At 40.2% G+C, this 19,628-nt stretch overlaps 1 protein-coding gene across 1 annotated transcript in view; it reads right to left on the bottom strand.

The window, feature by feature from the left end:
- ITPR1 (inositol 1,4,5-trisphosphate receptor type 1) overlaps positions 1 to 17,242 on the bottom strand; it is a 405,812-nt gene extending 388,570 nt beyond the window's left edge. The window contains exon 1 of the mRNA XM_044675941.1: positions 17,037 to 17,242. The gene's annotated coding sequence lies outside the window, so the exon portion shown is untranslated. The remainder of the gene's footprint in view (positions 1 to 17,036) is intronic.
- Positions 17,243 to 19,628: the final 2,386 nt, after the last annotated feature.

The following is a 19,628-nucleotide window of genomic DNA, read 5'->3' as shown; positions in this document are numbered from 1 at the left end:
ATTTTTCTCTGGATTGGAAGCTGAGGGAATTTTCTATAGTTTTAGTAATGGACAAGATTATTCCATAATATACCTACTAGACTGCCTTGGAACCTGGAGAAAGAAAGAATCAATAAATAAAGAAACAATAATAGTGGGGGGAGTGGTAGTTTGTGAGGCTATTCATAAAGATGCCTGAGATACCCTATGTGAGTGGCATTAAATTCAAATTGAAATGTATCCCTGCTGGGTACATAAAAACTACATATTAACATTATCTATATTGTGTTGCATTTTCATTAATTTTGTTAAACATTTTCCAGTTACTTTTTAATCCTGGCTGTTTTGTCACATGAGGTCCCATTTCCCACCTCTGCCCTACATCATATACTTATATCCTCAAAAGTATAAAATGATATTTATCCCAATGCTTTGACCTGCCAAGATCTTTCTGGATCATGACTGTGAATTCAGAGCACTGGCTATCTATCTCTAGCAGCTTTGTATCACCTAAAAATCTAATAAGTATGCCAGTTATGCTTTTATCTAAGTTATTAACAAAAATATCAAACAACATTGGCCAAAGTGCAGATATCTGAGGCACTCCGCTAGAGGAGATCTGCCAAGCAGACATCTAAGAATTAATGACTATTCTGATTCCAAATCTATCTAATTGTATAATTATCTAGCCCACATTTTTCTCCTTTCCATAAAAATAGGATGGGATGTTTTATCAAATGATTTGCTCAAATCTAGCATTTAAATAAGGCATTCTCCTTGATCTTCTGTTTAACTACCTTGTCAAAAAGGGAAGTAAGATGAGTCTAGCCCAACCTTTTCTTGATGAACCCAGGTTGATTCTATGTTCACCATTTCCTGTTTTCGATGTTAACACCTATTGTTTACTGCCTTTTCCAAGAATCTAAATTAAGCTCACTGGCCTATAGTTTGTAGCGTCTATTCCCTTCTTATTCTTCTTTTTTTCTTTTTAATTAAGACCCATGCTCCTTTTTAGTCCTTTAGTGCCTCTCCCTTTTTTCCACCATCTTTAAATTATGACTGACAATGAGTTCAGCAACTCCATTATCCAATTCTTTCAGTCCTCAAAAATGTAGGTCATCTGAACATGATGATTTCAGAAAGGCCTGGGAAGACCTACATGAACTGATGCAAAGTGAAATAAACAGAACCAGAAAAACACTGTACATAGTAACAGCAATATTATGGAAACTGTGAAAGATTTAGCTACTCTCAGCAATACAATAAACAATTCTGAGGGCCTAATGATAATGCTATCTACCTCCAGAGAAAGAACTGTTGGAATTGGAAAGCAGATCAAAGCATACTACCTTTCACTTTACTTTATTTGTGTTTTTATTTTGGGGTTTAGGTTTTATGTGAGTATTCTCTTAAAAAATGAATATAGAAATTTGTTTTGCATGATAATACATGTATAACTCAGATTGAATTGCTCGCCAGCTCCAGAAAGGGGGGGGAGAAAGGAGGGAGGGAGGCAATTTGGATCATGTAACTTCAGAAAACTTATGTGAAAAATTGTTATTACCTGAAGTTGGTCAAAATAAAATCTTTTACAAAAAAATATATGTAGGTCATCTAGACCAATAATCTGAAATTCTCCAAGGGCTATTAGCTGACCTCTTACCAAACAAAATAACATGAAAAACACTTTGCAAACTTTAAAATCCTATTTAAATGCTAGCCAATATTATTACTATCACCTTAATTTTCTTAAGTAGCAATTCACTTTTAGTCAATATTATTTTATCTCTTTTTAATCCAAAAGCTATTCTCCTTGGTAGAGAAAACAGACAAAATGGGAAAGCAGCAGCTGTCTTGTCCCTTTGGCAGTTATCACAAGCACATCACTTTCAGAGTAGCAGTACTATCTTTCTTAATCCTCTCTTCTCCCCCAATGCAGATGAAAACAATTTAAATTTTTTTTTGGTTATCCTTAGCTCTCGTTCCAAGCTTAGGCACTTGACATTCTTTCAACAACATGAAACATACACATTTTGTATTCCTCCTCAATGACTTGCCCTTGTTTCTATCATCCTGTACCTCTCTTTGTAAAATCTAAGTTTTCAGAGTCCTCTGTTAGGCCACACACACCAATTTCTTCCTTCTCCTTCACATGGAAATGGTTTCCTTTTGTTTCTTCAAAATTTAACTCTTTGAAGTTTCCCATCTCTTTCCTGAGTTGCCTTCCCCTAAAGAATTTGAGTTCACAAGGTTCTTCTCTACTGGTGCGATGGAGGAGGAGGTCATATCTCTTCCAGAAACTTTCAGAGAAATGACAATGATCTTCTGAATTTCTTCTGTGTCAGTGTTAAACTGGGCTGGAGATTACAGTCACACTGAAAGAAATTGTTCATTTCATTGTATAGAACGAAAGCATTTTTGCAAAAAGCTTTGACAACAGCAAAGAATCCACTTATTGTAATTTTCCCCATCTTTATTTCCCAGACACATATTGCACTCATTGTGTTAAATTAGTTTTCTAAGATCTCCTCTTCCACCTACACAAAATCAGATTGAAGAAGTTAGTAACCCCTGAAACTAAAGCTAAATTAGAACATTTAAAAATTAACCCCAAGGTTACCCCAAGATTGCATAAGGCTTTGGAAACTGATTCCAATCAAGTTAAGAACTATTTCTAGGGGCTCCAGTCATTGTCCCAGACAATTGTTCCCCAACTATTGTCCCAGAGGTAGAGATAGCATCTAGACCTGTAATTTCAATGGTACAGGGAATTCTCTGGTAAGGAACCTCCATCTACCAAGATAGGTCAGTTCCTTCTTTACAATTTAGAGCCTCAGAGAGTTGCCCAGTGAAGTGACTTGCCCACATTTACAAAGCCAGTATGGGTCAAAGGTAGGACTTAGAAATCATGTCTTCCTGGTTTCAAAGCACAATATCTCAGGTCTGCTAGGGAAACAAAGAAAGAAAAAAAATAACAATCCCTGACCTAAAGGAGGAGGACATGTACACAAAGAGGTACAAAATATATACAAAGTAAATACAAAGGTTCAGTTGGAACTAAGGGCTCCTAACCTGAAGTCTAAGAAATGGTTTTTTTAAGATATTTCAATGACTGTATTTCAATGTAATTGGTTTCCTTTACAATCCTACATATTTTATTTAGTGCATCTAAACAACACATTCCTTGATTTAAAACAAAAAACCCTGACCTCGTCCAACCTCCTCAATTTACAGAAAATGAAACTAAATGCCAAAGAGATTTATGTGAGTTACTCTAAGTCCCACAAGAAGTAAGGGACAGCCTCAGGACTGGGACCTCCAACCTTTTACTTTTACACTATCCCCTCCACTACATTCTTCTGCTCCCATGAGGATGGCGATGTGACTCATGATACTCATCAAGTGACCTTGAATCCCCAGAACCCTAAATTTTTACAAATGCATACAGAAAAGCAAACCTCACTTGTTTATTAAATAGGGAAACCCCTGGCTGTTGAAGCCGGACAGTCCACCATAAATACCTTAAAATTAGGCAAGATTAATCACAGCTGTCAAGGCCTAAAGAGTCCCTCCTCAGTCTACCACCTATTTCTAATCACCCTATTCTCACAGAGTGTGACTGCTCAATTAACTTATAACTGGAGATTTTCTGGGCATGATTCAAAGAAGTCAGGAGGCCCTTTCCCAACGCAACTTCTTGTTCTTCTTATTATATTATTATTCTTGCTCAAGTAGTGAAACAAGTTAAGGTCAAGGATCTGAGTTCTACTTAACTTTCTTTGACAAGGATTCCATTACCAGGACTAATCAACTAATAACAGGCATGGAATTTTAATTCCAACCTAAGTCTGTGGTAGAATAAAAAATGAATCTACGGGGAAAAAAATGGTGAATAGGGTTAGGCACCTGTCCCCAACACTGTAAACTCACATGGAAATGCTAATAGCATTCATTAAAGGGAAGAGTTTCTCTTTCCATTGATGTTCTCAGAAACTCATAGGAACTTTGGGAAAATCATATAATTTTTAGGTCCTGCCCCCGAAGTGACTTGGGGATGCAGGAACAAAAGATGATGTGTTTCAGTAAAATTTTGTTCCTCGGGGGCAGCTGGGTAGCTCAGTGGATTGAGAGCCAGGCCTAGAGACAGGAGGTCCTAGGTTCAAATCCGGCCTCAGACACTTCCCAGCTGTGTGACCCTGGGCAAGTCACTTGACCCCCATTGCCTACCCTTACCACTCTTCCACCAAGGAACTAATACACAGAAGTTAAGGGTTTAAAAATTAAAAAAAAATTTGTTCCTCAGAATGCTAAAATAAATCTAGAAAACAAGGAAATTAGATTAGGCAACCCTGTAAGGTCCCTGTCAATCCTATCTCAATCCTTTACTCTCACAAGGAAAATAGCACCAGGTACATAAAATCAATTTATTAACTATTTAGCAAGCACTGAGGACAGAAACCCAAAAAAGGAACTAGTGTCAGCCCCCAAGAAGCCCCCATTCTCCATCATCATGTTTCTGGTTTTTCACATTTTAAGAGACGTTTCATTTCTAGATTTAAGGGGGTTTACACTATGACTTTCTTTTAGACAGAAGTTGAAAAGTATCTTGTACAAATTTCTAAACCACACACTCATGTGCCCTAACTTTAGCGAACTAGATTTCCAACCAACAGATGAGTAACCCCAGCAAAATGAATTACCCACATCTCCAAACACTCCTCTATTCAAGCAGGATGTAATGATGTTGAAGGTAGGGACTAGGTCACTTTTTGCCATGATATTCCCATCCTAGGATAGGGGCTGAGATTTTTTTTCCCCTTTTTTGGTACAGATCTGCAGTTTCATTGGTATATAGACCTCCTGATGAGAAAACTACTCTACCAATGTTAATAAACAATTGTTCTGCAAGTCCTAGTCTAGAAAAGTCACCTAGAACCCTTAGAGGGAAAAGGCCTTGCCCAGGGTCACCCAATCAGACATTGTCAGAGCCAGGAAAACCCCCAGGCTTCTTTCTAATAAGAATGCTGGCTCACTAGCCACTGCCCTGTTGTAGCTCACACTGATACAGAGCAGGGATAAAGAAATGCTTATTTTATATTATTGTAAATTATAAACATAAATAAACAAATAAGCAAACAAACAAATAAATAGATAGATGAATTATAAATTAAATAAATTATATTATAAGAATGAAAATATAATAAAGTATTATAAATTATAAATTCCTCCTACATATCAGATTGCTGTACAATATTCACAGTTGTATAAAAATGAAGTTCTTGGTCTTATTTTTCCTTTAACCCTTACCTTCTGTCTTAGTATCAATTTTAAGCCTGAAAAATGGCAATCAGGGTTAAATGACAGGTCACACAGCTAGGAAGTGTCTGAAGCCAGATTTAAATGCAGGTCCTCTCAACTCCAGGTCTGGCTCTCTAACCACAGTACTACCTAGTCATCCCTCCTTAGTCTTTTCTATGTGTGGGTCTTAGGCTCCTCAGAAGCAAAAATGATTTCAGATGCACAAAATAAAATATATGGCATTACAAAGTTAACCAATCCTACCGAAATGTAGTTATTAAAATATTTAGTCTTAAAACTATGGAGTTCATGGAGTACCAGTTCAGAATCATGGGTATAAAGGATACCAAAAAATTGTTGTTATGGCATTAAAGAAAAAAAGAAAACCCTACCTATCTTCTCTTGATAATCTATAAGGCTCTGGATCCATTTTCTGGATATATAATAATAGCTCCAGGAGGGGTGAGAGTCCTTGCCATATTTACTAACACCTCAATCTCTTGCCAAAGAATGCCCAAAGATCATACAATTTGGATAAAGAATTAGATTAAAATATGAGTTTCTTTCGCCTGAACTTCTCAGTACAATCTGACATTATAATGAGTCTTCTTCCTCAATCATTTCTAAAAGAGAAAGGAAAAAGGGAAAAAGAAGAAGAAACCAAACAATAAATGAAGAAAAGTTTATAGGATCACAGATCTTAACTAAAAAGGCTTTCACAGTAACTAGTCTTACCCCCCCACCCCCATTTTACAGATGAAATAAATGAGGCTCAATAAGGTTCCGTGGCCTATTCAAAGTCACAAAGGTAATAAGTAAGCATCGGAGGTAGAATTTGAACCATGTCCTTTGATTTTTGAAGTAGAGCTCTAGATTATAGCCAGAAGTCTGGGTTCCAGGCCTGGCTCTACCACTAGCTCACTATCTAATCTTAGGGAAGGTTTCTCTCCTTTCTGGGCCCCAGAAGAATAACGATAAAACCAGAGGGCTAGACTCAGGCCCATTACACCTCTGTGAATCTGTGAATCCCCTATATTCACTACATCGAAGTCCAACTTCGCAGAAAAGCTCTCCCAACGTGAGTAGAAAATAAATACTCCCATCTAATTCCTAGTTAGAAAAACACAACCAACCGCTCACCACTGAACCAGCCAACCTGTAACTCCATTTCCTCTTGGCTTTTACTTTCCAGCATTTAACGACACAGGGCTGCCAAGTTCAGCTAAGCCTGGCTCTCTTTCTATTTGCTCTGAAAATGTAATTTTAAGGGGAAGACAATCATCCAGGAGCCACCTTCCAAATCAAGCTTCAGGCGAGAGTCCTAAAGAACATCTGGAAGGCCAGAAAGCCACAAGGCAGCCGGCAGCCAACAGCCAGCAGCAGATCTCTCAGAAATCCAGGTAACTCAACTTAATAAACACGCATGAGGTCCCCATTACAGACCAGGCATTTACACTATGTGCCTATATAAAAAAATCAAAAGGAAATAATAGCCCTTATCCTAAGGTACACTCAAGGAGGGAATATAACACTGGCAAAAAAACAAACAAACAAACAAACAAAAAAACAAACCAAGGTTCTACATTGTAAACTCAGGAAGGTAAGTATCCTAACAACAGAAGGGATTAGGAAACACTTGATGGCAGAGTTAGCCTTGAAGGACACTAAGGATTATAATAGAAGGTTGTCAAATCATTTTTCAGTGGTGTCTGCCTCTCTGGGACCCCATTTCCTGGCAGAAATACTGGACTGGTTTATCATCTCCTCCTGCTCACTTTAAAGAGGAGGAACTGAGGCAAATAGGGTTAAGTGACTTGCCCAGGGTCACACAGCCAGGAAGCATCCAAGGCCAGATTTGAACTCATGAAGTTGTCTTCCTGACTTCAATTCCAGCACTCTATCCACTGCACTACCTAGCTGCCCTTTCAAGTAAGAGGCTGCGCTCATCACAATACCTACAGGAACCTCATGGCTTAAGAATCTTTCATTTGAGGGTAAACAGGACAATAGAACATAAATTTTAATGTTTAGAGACAAGAGTATATTTGAGGAAAATCACGCATCGGTAAAAAAATGAAGGTCAAGCAATACTGTCTGTGAGAAGCAATGTGGCATCAGGAATAATGTGCCAGACTTGGAGTTAGGAAATCCTTGATTTTTCAAAGCCTGTCTCTCACACTTACTGGTTGTATGGCCCAAAGTGGACTGCATTTTCTTGCTAAGCCTCAGTTTCCTCAATTCTAAAATGGGAATCACAATACCTTCAATATTTAGTTCACATGGCAGTTGCAAGGAATAAATAGGAGAGTAGATGTTGACTACTTTGGAAACCTTACATAAATGTCATTTGGTACTATTGTTAATAATCATCATCATTATGTCAAGCTATAAATAATCACAAAAAAGACCCTCTCAAGAAGACACAGGGGCATTATTCTATTATCTTATCTCAGAAAAGTGTATGCTAATGTAACTACAAATGAAATAGGGAAAACATCTTTATTTAGATATTTCCAGTTTTTTTAATTATCTTTATTCAACCAGTTGAGTCTCATTTCATTACACGACAACTCTGGGTTATGTTTCAGAACTTCCTTTAAGCAAAGACAATTGAAGATAGAATCTTGAGTTGCGAAATAGGTTATTACCAACAAGGCATTGGGGGGCCCCAATCCCTTTCACTATTGCTTGTAGCTAATCTGATCTTCAATCATCAGACCATCCTTGGAAATCCAGATTGTGTCCACCACAGGAAACTTTATTCAATTCTCAATAATAATTTTCTCAAAGCAAAAAAAAAAAAAAAAAAAAAAGTCTGCTTTCGTTTTCAACTGGTCCAAAAGTAAATCATCAAAGCTTGAATCCTGATCTTTACACAGTCTTCCTAGATGATCCAAGACAGTCAGAAATAGAATGGCCTTAAAACCACATAACTACAGAGTGATTCTCTAATTCCTTCATGTAGCAATTATACATCCTTCAAAAAGCTCTCTCACTTTTATAATGCAATTTTGCATGGTACAGTGGAAAGAATGCTGGAATCTGTGTCAGAGGACCATGTTTCAAATTCACTAGCTATGTAACCATGGGCAAGAAAAGTCCTCAAAATCTCTGGGACTTAGTTTCATCATCCATAAAAGTATGGAGTTGGATAATCTCCAAGTTGCCTTTCAGTTAGTTCTAAATCAATCATCTGATGATTGTTATAATGGATCCTCTAAAAAAATCAAATGCTGTACAGATGACTCAAAATACACTGACATCTCCGAGATGGAATACTGTATATAAGGAAAATATTTGTGCCCCTTGTAGACCTCTCTAACCCTGACTGCCAATACAACAGACCTCACCTCAACTTAATTAGATTTGGTTCACCCTTGCTAAATCAAAGAAATAACCTTTGGGATCATCTACTCCATCTCATTTCAAAAATTTGGAAAGTGGGGCCCACAGAGGTTAAAGGACTATCCCTACATCATACAGCTACTAGCAACAGCAGAACCAAAAACAGTATCAAGGTCTCCTGATTCCCAGTCCAGGATTCTTTTGGAGCCAGGACAAAGTAAGGTCCACAGTGTAGTGTGACTATGAAAAATAATAAGAAGGGAGAGAAATGGTCAATCAAATCAAGGGCTAAGTAACTGAAGGGGACAGAAATATTTATTAAGGCTGAATAAAGTTGACTTTTTTTTTAATCTGGATATTTAATTTCATCAGTGTGCAATAGCCTAACAAAATATAAACTCCTTGAGGAGGGGGGTCTTTTGTCTTTGTATGCTCAGCACTTAACATAGTATCTGGCACACAGTAGATATTTTAATATATCTGGAAACACATTCCATCTACTAACAGAGTTAAAGGGTATCTGGGAAGACCAAGAGGTTAAGTAGATGTCCCTCCATGGTCCCAGGCAGGACAGAACTCAGGTTTTCCTGATTTCAGTGCCATCTCTCCATCCTCTCCACCAAGGGACAAGACCTTTACCAGATGATTAAACTGTGTAAGCAGCAGATATTTTTATATCCATTCAGCAGAAGAGGAAATGAGCACACAGATGTTACCTGTTTTGCCCACCCAGAGAGGAGTTGATGCTCAGACCTCAAGAGTTCTCTTCTCCCACTTCTGTAAAATAGGGCAATTACCAGAGAGTAAAGCTCAAATTTGTTATTTAAATGTCAGTCCCACAGCTCTTTAATGTTCTTAGTAACACCAAACAACCTTCTCAAACTGTAAAGTCCTCTAGAAAACCCCCCTCCCCTAGCCAAACTGAGCTGTGACTAGTCATTCAAACGCAATTCACTTTCTGGCCACCATCTATTTAGAAACTCACCAGCTTCGGAAGGTGATTGCCATGATGTGTCAAGTACAAACACATATGTGCACACACACATACAGAAATGTACATACACACGTACACTAGAAAAATCACGTGGCCAGAATGTTCTGTCTAGGTAGGCCCTGATGGTGATTTTTCAACTGTGAGAAAATAAAGGAGGACGTAGCCCTGACTTATCCAAACCTGAGACTAAATCTCTCTCTTCTCCAGACTGATTATCTATTCCTAACAGAAGTCCTGGGCAATTTGGTGAGCCACAGAGGGTGGGAAAGATAGTTTCCAATAGGAGTAGACTCTAAGCTCATTAAGGGCAAGCCCTGCTTTGGGTTTTGTCTGTCTGCCTGGTGAATGTCACTCAATTATATAATATAGCTCCAGGAGCCCCACCAGGAGGGTGTAAAGGTCCCTTCTTGGGATTATCAACAACTGGGCCAAAGAGAAGCACCTGGATGGAAGCAAACAAATGGTTCTAAATAAGAACAAAAGTGGCACTTGAAGTCCAAACTTGTTGATTTTATTCAGAATGGACCACCCTCTCCCTTGCATCTTATTTCTTATCCATCTCTTAGACTCTTTAGCTGCCTTTAAGGCACAGTTCAGTGGCTACCTCATTCACAAATAAATTGGCCTTTCCTGATCTCCTGAATTGTTCACACTCCTTTTCTCTTGAAATTACTTTATGTAAATTTGGGAAACAGGGATCCAGTCAAAAAAACACTGGGTTTGGAGTCAGAGGAACTGGCTTCCTATCTCCTTCCTTACCATTTACTATCTGTAAGATCTTGGACAGTTATCCCTTAACTTTCCTCACCTGAAAATGAAAATAATCAACTAGTTTGCCTTTAAGATAATTTCTGGCTCTAAATCAATCATCCTATTATAAAATTAATCTTGCAAAGGTAGTGCGGCTTAATGGATAGAGTATTGATCTTGGATTTAGAAAGACCTGGGTTCAAATGCCAACTTTGACCCTCACTAAACACAGGACCCAAGAGCCCAAACTCTCTAAACTTCAGCTTCTTCATTTGCTGTTGCTGTTTTTAAAAAAAAATTTCACTTTCTGTCTTAGCAACAATTCTAAGACAGAAGGGCAAGGGCTAGGCAATTGGGGTTAAGTGACCTGCCCAGGATCACACAGCTAGTCAGTGCCTGAGGCCTGATTTAAACCCAGGTCTTCTCAATTCCAAGTCTGGCTCTCCATCCACTGAGCCACCACCTACCTAGCTGCCTCCCAGCTTCCTCATTTGCAAAGGAGGGAAATAACACCCACAGAATCTATCCTACAGGGTAAGTGTGAGGCTCAAATGAGATTTCATATAAATATGGATATATGGATATATATTTTTTCATATATATATATATGCATATATATATATATAAAGAGAGAGAGAGAAAATAGAGAGCTCTTCAAAAGTTTAAAGTACTATGTAATGATTTGCATGATAAGTGTATAATCTATATCAAATTGCTTACCATCTTTGAGAGGAGAGAAGGGAGGGAGGGAAACGATTTGGATCTTATAATTTCAGAAAATGTATACTGAAAAGTGTACATATACTTGGGAAAATAAAATACTTTTGAATAAAAAAACTTTTTAAACTATTTCGTAAAGTCATTTACTAGCTGTGTGACCCTAGGCAAGTCACCTAACCCTGTTTGCCTTAGTTTCCTTATCTGTAATATAAGCTGGAGAAGGAAATGACTAACTACTCCAATATCTCCACCAAGAAAACTTCAAATGGAGTCATGCCAAGTAAGACACAACTGAATACTAAAATAATCAATTAGTATTTATTCTTGTTTTATTATTTGCGTTCCCATTTATAATTGACTGTGTACCGATCTGTGTAATGTTTCACAAATATGTGTCAGGATTTGTATCCAGTTTTAACTGAATTCAAGACTGAACCTCTATCTGCTCTGACATTCTGCCTCTTGTTTTGGACATGGTTTCCCCTAGACTGCCAAAGGGATCCATGGCACCAAAAGAGTTAGGAAAGAACCCATAGTTTAAGCTCCTTGAGGACAGGTCTTATCTCTTATTAGATCTTTGTCCCCCCAGCACCCACAATGGTGCAACCAACCATCACAATGGCAGATGCTTAAAAAGAGTTCACAGAGGCTAAAGGAACATACTCTTCACAGGCTGAGTTACCTCTTTTCCCAGCCATCAAGAAATTAGAAACATGGAGAAGCGGAGCAGAGAGGCAGGCAGACTGGTATGTTTAAGAAGGGCCAGCTGACAGCCTAATGTGAAGAAGACAAATGAAAAACTTAGAGATGGGATCCACTAATTACGTGCCCCCAACTGGAATCAGACTTGGTGAAATCTGGGTCTCTTTGGAAATAAAACAGAACTCAGATATCTGAAATGGCCACAGAGTGCAGCAACTCCGTCAGTCCCAAGGGGAAAGTGCGCAGGAACTTAAAAGTTGTCAATTAAAAGACAATAGCTCAATTCCAAGAGTCAGTGAGCATGTCTTAAGCTTAAACCCCATTTCTCAAGGCTTCCCCTTTAACCAAACTGATGTGGGCTATGTGTTGGCTTCCTTTGGGAAGGCGCAAATAATATATGTAGGAGCTTGGCTCTGGCACTCAGTTTTCCCTTAAACTAAGGGTTCCTTCCTAACTCTTTTGGTACCTCAGACCCCTTTGGCAGTCTAGAGGAAACCATGTCCAAAACAAGAGGCAGAATGCCAGAGCGGATAGAGGTTGAGTCTTGAATTCAGTTAAAACTGGATACAAATCCATATTTGTGTGGCCACAAGCAAGACACTTGCTTTGAGAACCTCCACATAACTCTCTATCTAAAGTGTCTAAAGCTGGGGGCAGCAAAGTGGCTCAGTGGCTTAGTGAAAGCCAGGTCTAGAGATGAGAAGTCCTGGGTTCGAATCTGACTGTAAACATTTCCCTGCTGTGTGACCCTGGGCAAGGGCCTAGCCTTTACTGCTCTTCTGCCTTGGAACCAATACACTGTCTTGATTCTAAGATGTAAGGTAAGGGCTTTTTTAAAAAAAAATAAGCAAAATAAAATATCTAAAGCTACAGGAGGAGGTGCCTGCCTGTATCACAGAAAACTTCATACACTAATAAAATCAAACTGGGTTCCAAAAGGAGACAAGCACAGAAAAAACTCATACAGTTCCTGCCCTCAAGGAGCTTATGTTCTGCTGCTGCTAAGGGCTGAAGACTCCTCCAGGAAACGCCACATTCATTTCCCTTTGTTAGTTCTCAAACACTAACCTCTAAGACACTGTCCACTTTTCAGTAGCAACACCAATGCTTATATCAATTCTATAATAATGGTCAAGACAATCTACTCTGACTCTGATCTCTGCTCTTTAGGAGAGCATGTCAGCAACCAGAAAACAAGTAATTAACTAATTTTATGCACTGGCAAGGCTTCCCCTAATAGAGATGGTTTATGAATACAATGTAGGTATTTGTGTGTGTGTGAGTGTGTATGTGTGTTTTACAAGATCAAACTAATAACAAATAAGGCAAAACATTTGCCTTGTGTAGACCCTACTTAAACCAAGTCTGTCCCAGGGCAGTATGACCTAGAAAACGAACTTAAGCCAAATTTAAATTTGATTTTTCCGCTGCTTGTACTCTGGTTTCTTCATAAGCAGCCCATTTTTTAAAAAATCACATCCAGATTTCCCATGGAGTCTAAAAAGCCATCTGATAATACTTCCTTACAATTCTCTGAAAGTGGATCATTTGTTTACTGACTTTTTTCTTTAGCCTTGCTCTCTCCCCCCTTTAAAAATAAGGCAACAATTCCCAAATCTATCCTACAGTTTTTCATATTTTTTATTCTACTAAGCAATCATTATGCCTCTGTTTAGGTTCCAGAAGAACAAAGAGGTCTATTCTCTTAAAACAGGATACAAAAAAAAAAAAATTTCTTTTAAATAAATAAATAAATGAAGCAGAATACCAATGTGGATGATATCTTGTCACTTTAAAACATTTTGTATGAGATCCAAAAGGTCAACATTCGGCTCAGTGCTAAAGGACGGTAGGTTTATATCAAGGTTGCCTAAAAGAGACTTTTAAAGAAAACTCATGAGGGATATACCATTTGGAACATGAAGACCCTTCCATAGCTGATAAAGGGAAGAAAACCTTGAGAGGCTTTTCTGCTCCACATTGGATCAACCGAAGGGCAGCCTGTACTTCCAAGATGGGGAAAAAAAATGTACAATGGGCAACAAAGTGAGTTTGAAGGTTATGTGAAAAGGCAATAACGTTCACATTTGCAGCTTAAGTTAAGCTCTGATTTAATTTTATCAAGTTTTTCCATTTGAGACATGCCTGCTATTTTTTAAATTTATATTGTGCTAAAGAAGTCCCTTGAGGACTCAGGCCATACCTTATTCATTCTGGTATCTTCCCCAGGGCCTAATGCAATGCCTTGCACATAACTGGGTTCCATAAATCACAGTAAGAGACTGTTTACATTGGAAAAAAGCTGAGAGATCACCCAGCCCAAATCCTTTACTTCAATGATAAAGAATTTGAACTTCCTCAAGGAACACTGATTTGTTTAAGGTCCTAAGGTGAGTTGGAACTGGGACTCCCAGGATTTGCAAAATGAACGAATAAATGATAATGTGTTTTAGTCTCCCATAAAGCATTCTGCAAACTTTAAAGAACTACAGGATGCTATCATAATGATCATTTAGTTTGCCTGCAGACAATCAGCAGAATATAGAATCTCACTTCAAAAGTGGTTCAAAGAATTAAACTGAAATCAGTTATTATATTCTCAGACTTATAAACCCATAACTTTGTGGCATAATGACCCACTTTACTTCCTAATAACATTAATACTTTCCTCCCCAGTCAAGCATCTCTCCTTGTATAAGGTGACAGTCTGGGCAGATCAAGTGAGCCCCCGGATAACAAACCTTTAAAATTTTCCAAGGTTTTGTGATAACATTACACCCAATCTATGCAGTATCATAGGATCACACAGGCTTAGAAGAGGAAGGAGCTGTGGAGGCCATCACCCCTTATTTCCAAATGAATGATTTCGAGGTCCAGAGAGCCCATGTAACTTGCCTACAAAGGAAGAAAGGGGCAGGACCACAATTTGAACCTGGGTCCTGTATCTCTCTATCCAGCATTCTTCTTCACTGCCCCCAAGAAACTTACTTTGATTTCAGAAAGCAAGACATCATCACAGAAAATTCTAGCCCCTGATGATTCCAAAGACACATAGCTTTTCTAAACAAGTCTACTAATAAAGGAGAGAAGGATGTAATGGGGATCATTTTCTGGCATGTTCTCTCCCTATCTGACCTAAAAGCAGGCAACTGAGAAGAGGGAAGGCCAGTCTGTGGCTATGAAACTTGTTCTGCTCAGTACAGAACTAACTGGTCAGGAAGGGGATGGAACCCCCAGTTTAATCTCATTAGCACCACATGAATTAATGGGCTTAGGCTCTCCACAAATACAGATGAATAGAGTACAAATGCTTCCCACTACATTAACACTCCTGAGAATTTTATCAACAGGAAACAAAAGCACTACACCTCTTAATGAAGTGTCTAATTTTTTTTCCCTTTTCAAATTAGAAAAAGCCCAAAGGCTGTAGTCCAGGGAACAGCTAAATATTTAGACTGCTACATGTTACCAAGAACCATCTACCCCCCGTGGCCCTGTTTTTTGACCATTTATGAAGAAAACTTCAAATGGGCAAGTCTACAGTTGCATGGACGTATGTACACAACACAAGCCTCCCTCCACTAGCATTGTCAAATCAATCTGGAAAAGCTGGCCGGTCTGTGTTTATAGCAGAATCCTGGCCCCAATTCACATCCCACAGAAGGCACTCCAACAACATTAACTTATTGAATCCTTTGACATGTGCTTGGCTTCAGACCAAGTGCTGCGGGCTGATATTTTCTCCTCCATTTCTAGATTTGACTTAGCTGTTCAATATAAATAAATAAACCAAATCAGCTGTAATTACTTCATTTATACATAGACACTCCTTCCTTCCCATCTGATCCAACACTGAAAAGCACATAATTCACTTGCTGGAAAGTTATTTTTGAAGCAGTTAATTTTTCTTACATATTCCTGGCAAAAGAAATACAGCATATCTTTCAAAATTGAAATCACACACACACACAATACATAACAAGTCAGATTTTTCTCCTTCCTTCCTCCATTTAATGTCATTTCTGCCTTGTTAGAGATCTATTCTGACTGTGGGTTCTAGAGTGGGGATTGACTTCCTAAGGCAATTCAGTTACCTCTGCTGGGTGTTTGCTACACAGAACTATCAGCAAGATGGGAGAATCTATCCTACAGATTGAGCCTTACAGTTCTTTCTTTTCCTCTATCCTAATCCTGACAGCTTTTAAGGATGAAGGGGGAGTTAGGCAGAAATGCTCATTACGGATTCCACACTCACCTGTCACAGGTAAGCCACAGTATCTATAGCACACCCAAACTGGGGTGGTTCAGTTCCTGCTCCACTGGGTCGGCGCCTGAGTTTAAAAAAAGAGAAGAAGAAGAAGAAGAAAAGAAGAAGAAAAAAAAGGACTCATTATAGTGGCCAGAGAACAGCAGTTCTCATGGTCTGTTCAAAAGATAGCAAGAAAAGCTTGTTTAATAAGTGTAGATGCCTTCGCTCAGGTAACAGACTTGATTAGTCTGTCTGTCCCTCCACGATTCGGCTTCAGCCAAATCTAAAACCTGAAGGTGATCACTACCTAGATTCTCTATTCCTGGCACGCACTCCATAAAGCCGACGGATCTACTACACGTCTCGCATTTCTGCAATACTCAAACAGTACAGCGTGAAAGTGTGGTCAGATCCCCAAGCACTTGTTTGCTAGGCGAGGAGGACGGCATCCTTCTTTCGATGCTGGTTATCCTCACATCCCACTAAACACACAAACGGGTGTTTTTGCTCCCAAACCTCACCCACTCTGTCCCTCGTTTTCTCCCCTTTCACCTTTCCCACCCTCCCATCCCAGGCACAACGCAGACCTGGGCTCGAACACTCGCATGCATTACCAAACCGTGCAGCAGGAGGGCTACATTTTTTGCAAGATTGTTTCCTCGAGGAGATATACTCGCGCACTGTCGTCCACCCCCCCTTACGTTGCCCACCCCCGGTCCTATTTCCTGCTGCTGGTCCCTAGCTCCTAACTTGGGGGAGGGGACGGGAGCGGGATCAGATCCGCTATTTGCAAGCCAGGGGCTCTAGCTAGTGGAAGGGGGGACCTATATGCAAAAGGAGGGAAAATAGATCATTGACAAGGACATGTCAGCTGTGTGCGGGCAGCCCGGATCCCAGCCGAACCCCGAGCGCCCAGGGAGGGCGGAGCAGAAAAGTTCTGCTCCGTCTCTCGGTCACTTCCCCGCATGCATGCCACTCTCCTCGGGCCCGGGACCCTACCTTGTCGCCCCCAGGAGCTGTGCCTGCTTGCTTGGGGAGCCTGGCCAGGAGAGCGTTAGCAGCTACTTTGTAATTCCATGTCCCCGAAGCCGGAGCTCCGTCCCGTTAGGATGGACGCTGACACGCACCACTCCGGCGTCTCGTTTCGTCTCGTCCCGTCGGGTGCCTCGCCTTGCCTCGCCTTTCTCTCGTTCCCTCCACCTCCCTTCTCCTCCTCCCCCTCCTTCTTCTTCTTCTCCTCCGCCACCTCCACCTCCTCCTCCTCCTCCTCCCACCCCAAAGAGTTTCAGGAAACGGTTCAGCAGCACATCCACATGGTTACTGCACTTGAGCGCAGCTCCGGCGCGGCTTATATACCCCTCGCGGCTCCCTGGGCAATGTAGTCCAAGTCAAGGGTCTCGTAGGCGCCTCCGGCGGTAGGCTTGGACTACAATTCCCAGAATGCCCTGGGCTTCCCGGGCTGAGGTTCCAAATCGTCTCCCTGGCTTTGGGGAAGCTGGGGAGCTGGGGGTGCTAGGGGAGCGAGAGCAGTTGGAGCTTTCTGGGTGATTGGAGCCAAAGGGACGTGGTAGTTTTGTGTCGCCGCTGAGAAGCAGGACAGTTTTTCGGGGCTGCCACTGGCTGGCTGGGCTAGTAGCCTTCGGGTCCGAGAAGATGCACCCCTAATCCCCTTGGGGACCACCCCCAACCCCAGCCCCTCGAAGACTATCCCGATTTGCTGCCTCTGGGAACGGATTAAACTTATTATTTGCGAAGTTTTTGCTTTGTTTCATTTTAACGAGCTGTCAGCTCCAGTTTGAGCCAATGCGCCTTGGCCAAGAATTTAAAAAATCCACACAACGCACAAAAATGCCAGTGCTGTTGCTCCCCCATTAGAATGCACGCTCCTCAGGGACAGAAACCGAAAGGTTTGTTGGCTGCTTAGTTTGGGGGAGGGGGTTGTCTTGTTTATCTCTACCTCCAGCACTTAGCACAGTGCCTGGCACTTAGTAATTGCTTGTGAATTGACTAGCTGGCTTCTCGGGGTAAAGGATGAAGATCGGAGGTCGCTTCCAAATCCGAAATCCCAGCTCTAGACTGGCATTCCAGTAATGGAACTTAAGTGGGAGTCAGAGGAGGTCATCCGAGGGGGTCCCTACTGGGTGGACCTCGCAGGAGGGACGCACAGGGCTCCGGGCACACCCTTGGGGACTGTGAGTCATCTGCCTAGGGACGGTAGTAAATAAACTCTATTATCCCGAGGCAACTAATTAACATTGTAATTTGTCTGTGGAGAGATTTTAAAGCCTGAGCGCGCGCACACACAAACACACACTCACACGCAAACGCACCCCAAGCAAAACCAAAAACATCCATTGCCAGATCCAGCCCTGAAACCGCGTAAGTTAAGTCTTTGACAAAGAAAGCAGCAGGCAGGAGGGCAGGAGCAACCAAGCCAAGAGACTGAACTACACTTCCCTCACCAAAGGACTCGGTGATGGGCTCTGAGGTAGCGGCTTGTGGTTTTAGCTTTTAACTTTAGTTACTGTAACAACACATATTTGTTGTGCTTTCAAAGCATGCTGTTCTGCCCCGCGGTGATAGGACTCCCGGAAAAGTGTCCTCTGCCAATCAATTAACCAACAAGTATTTATTAAATTCCTATTATGTCTACAAGGTACTGCGCTATAAATGCTGGAAATGCAAGCACAAAAATTAAACAGCCATTGCCCTCAAGGAGCCTATATTCTTTTATCCAAATACATGTAAAAACAATTTTAACAATCATTTAAAAAAATTTAAGTTCCAAATTCTCCCCCTTTAACTTCCCTCCCTGACCCCTCACTGAGAAGGTAAGCAATGTGTGATATAGGTTATATATGCTCATTCATGCAAAATATATTTCCACATTAGTCATGTTGTGAAAGAAAACAAAAAAAGGCAAACAAGAAAAATAAAGTCTTTAAAAGTATACTTCAATCTGCATTCAGATTCCATTAGTTCTTTCTCTGAAGCTGGATAGCATTTTTTTATTTTAAGTATTTCAGAATTGCCTTAGAACACTTTATTGGCTGAGAATAGCTAAGTCATTCACAGTTGATCATCCTATAATATTGCTGTTAAGGTGTTATCATGTTCTCCTAGTTCTGCTGAGTTTACTTTCTATCAGTTCACATAAGTCTTTCCAGGTTTTTCTGAGATCATCCTGCTCATTATTTCTTATAGCACAATAGTATTCCATAACAATCACATATAAGAACTTGTTTAGCCAATCCCCAAACAATGAATATCCCCTCAATTTCCAATTCTTTGCCATCCCAAAGGGAGCCACTATAAAAATCTTTGTACAAATATATCCTTTTCCTTTTTTTTTTTTTTAATATCTTTGGGATATAGACCTATTAGTGGTGTTGCTGAGTCAAGGAGCTTATATTCCAAAGGAAAGACAACATATATACATATACATATATTTGCATAATCCAGAACATCCTAAAGGTTTTAGTGCAGCTTCAAACTATTAAAGCTTAAAACTACACTAAGACTGGGGACACTCAGTGCTTATATACAAAATATATACAAAAACAATACAAGGCAATTTGGAGTGAGGTATTA

The sequence above is a fragment of the Gracilinanus agilis genome, chromosome 1, assembly GCF_016433145.1.
Source record: "Gracilinanus agilis isolate LMUSP501 chromosome 1, AgileGrace, whole genome shotgun sequence".
Classification (NCBI taxonomy): Eukaryota; Metazoa; Chordata; class Mammalia; order Didelphimorphia; family Didelphidae; genus Gracilinanus; species Gracilinanus agilis.
The sequence above is the reverse complement of the archived record's forward strand: the minus strand, read 5'-3'. Positions and strand labels throughout refer to the sequence as shown.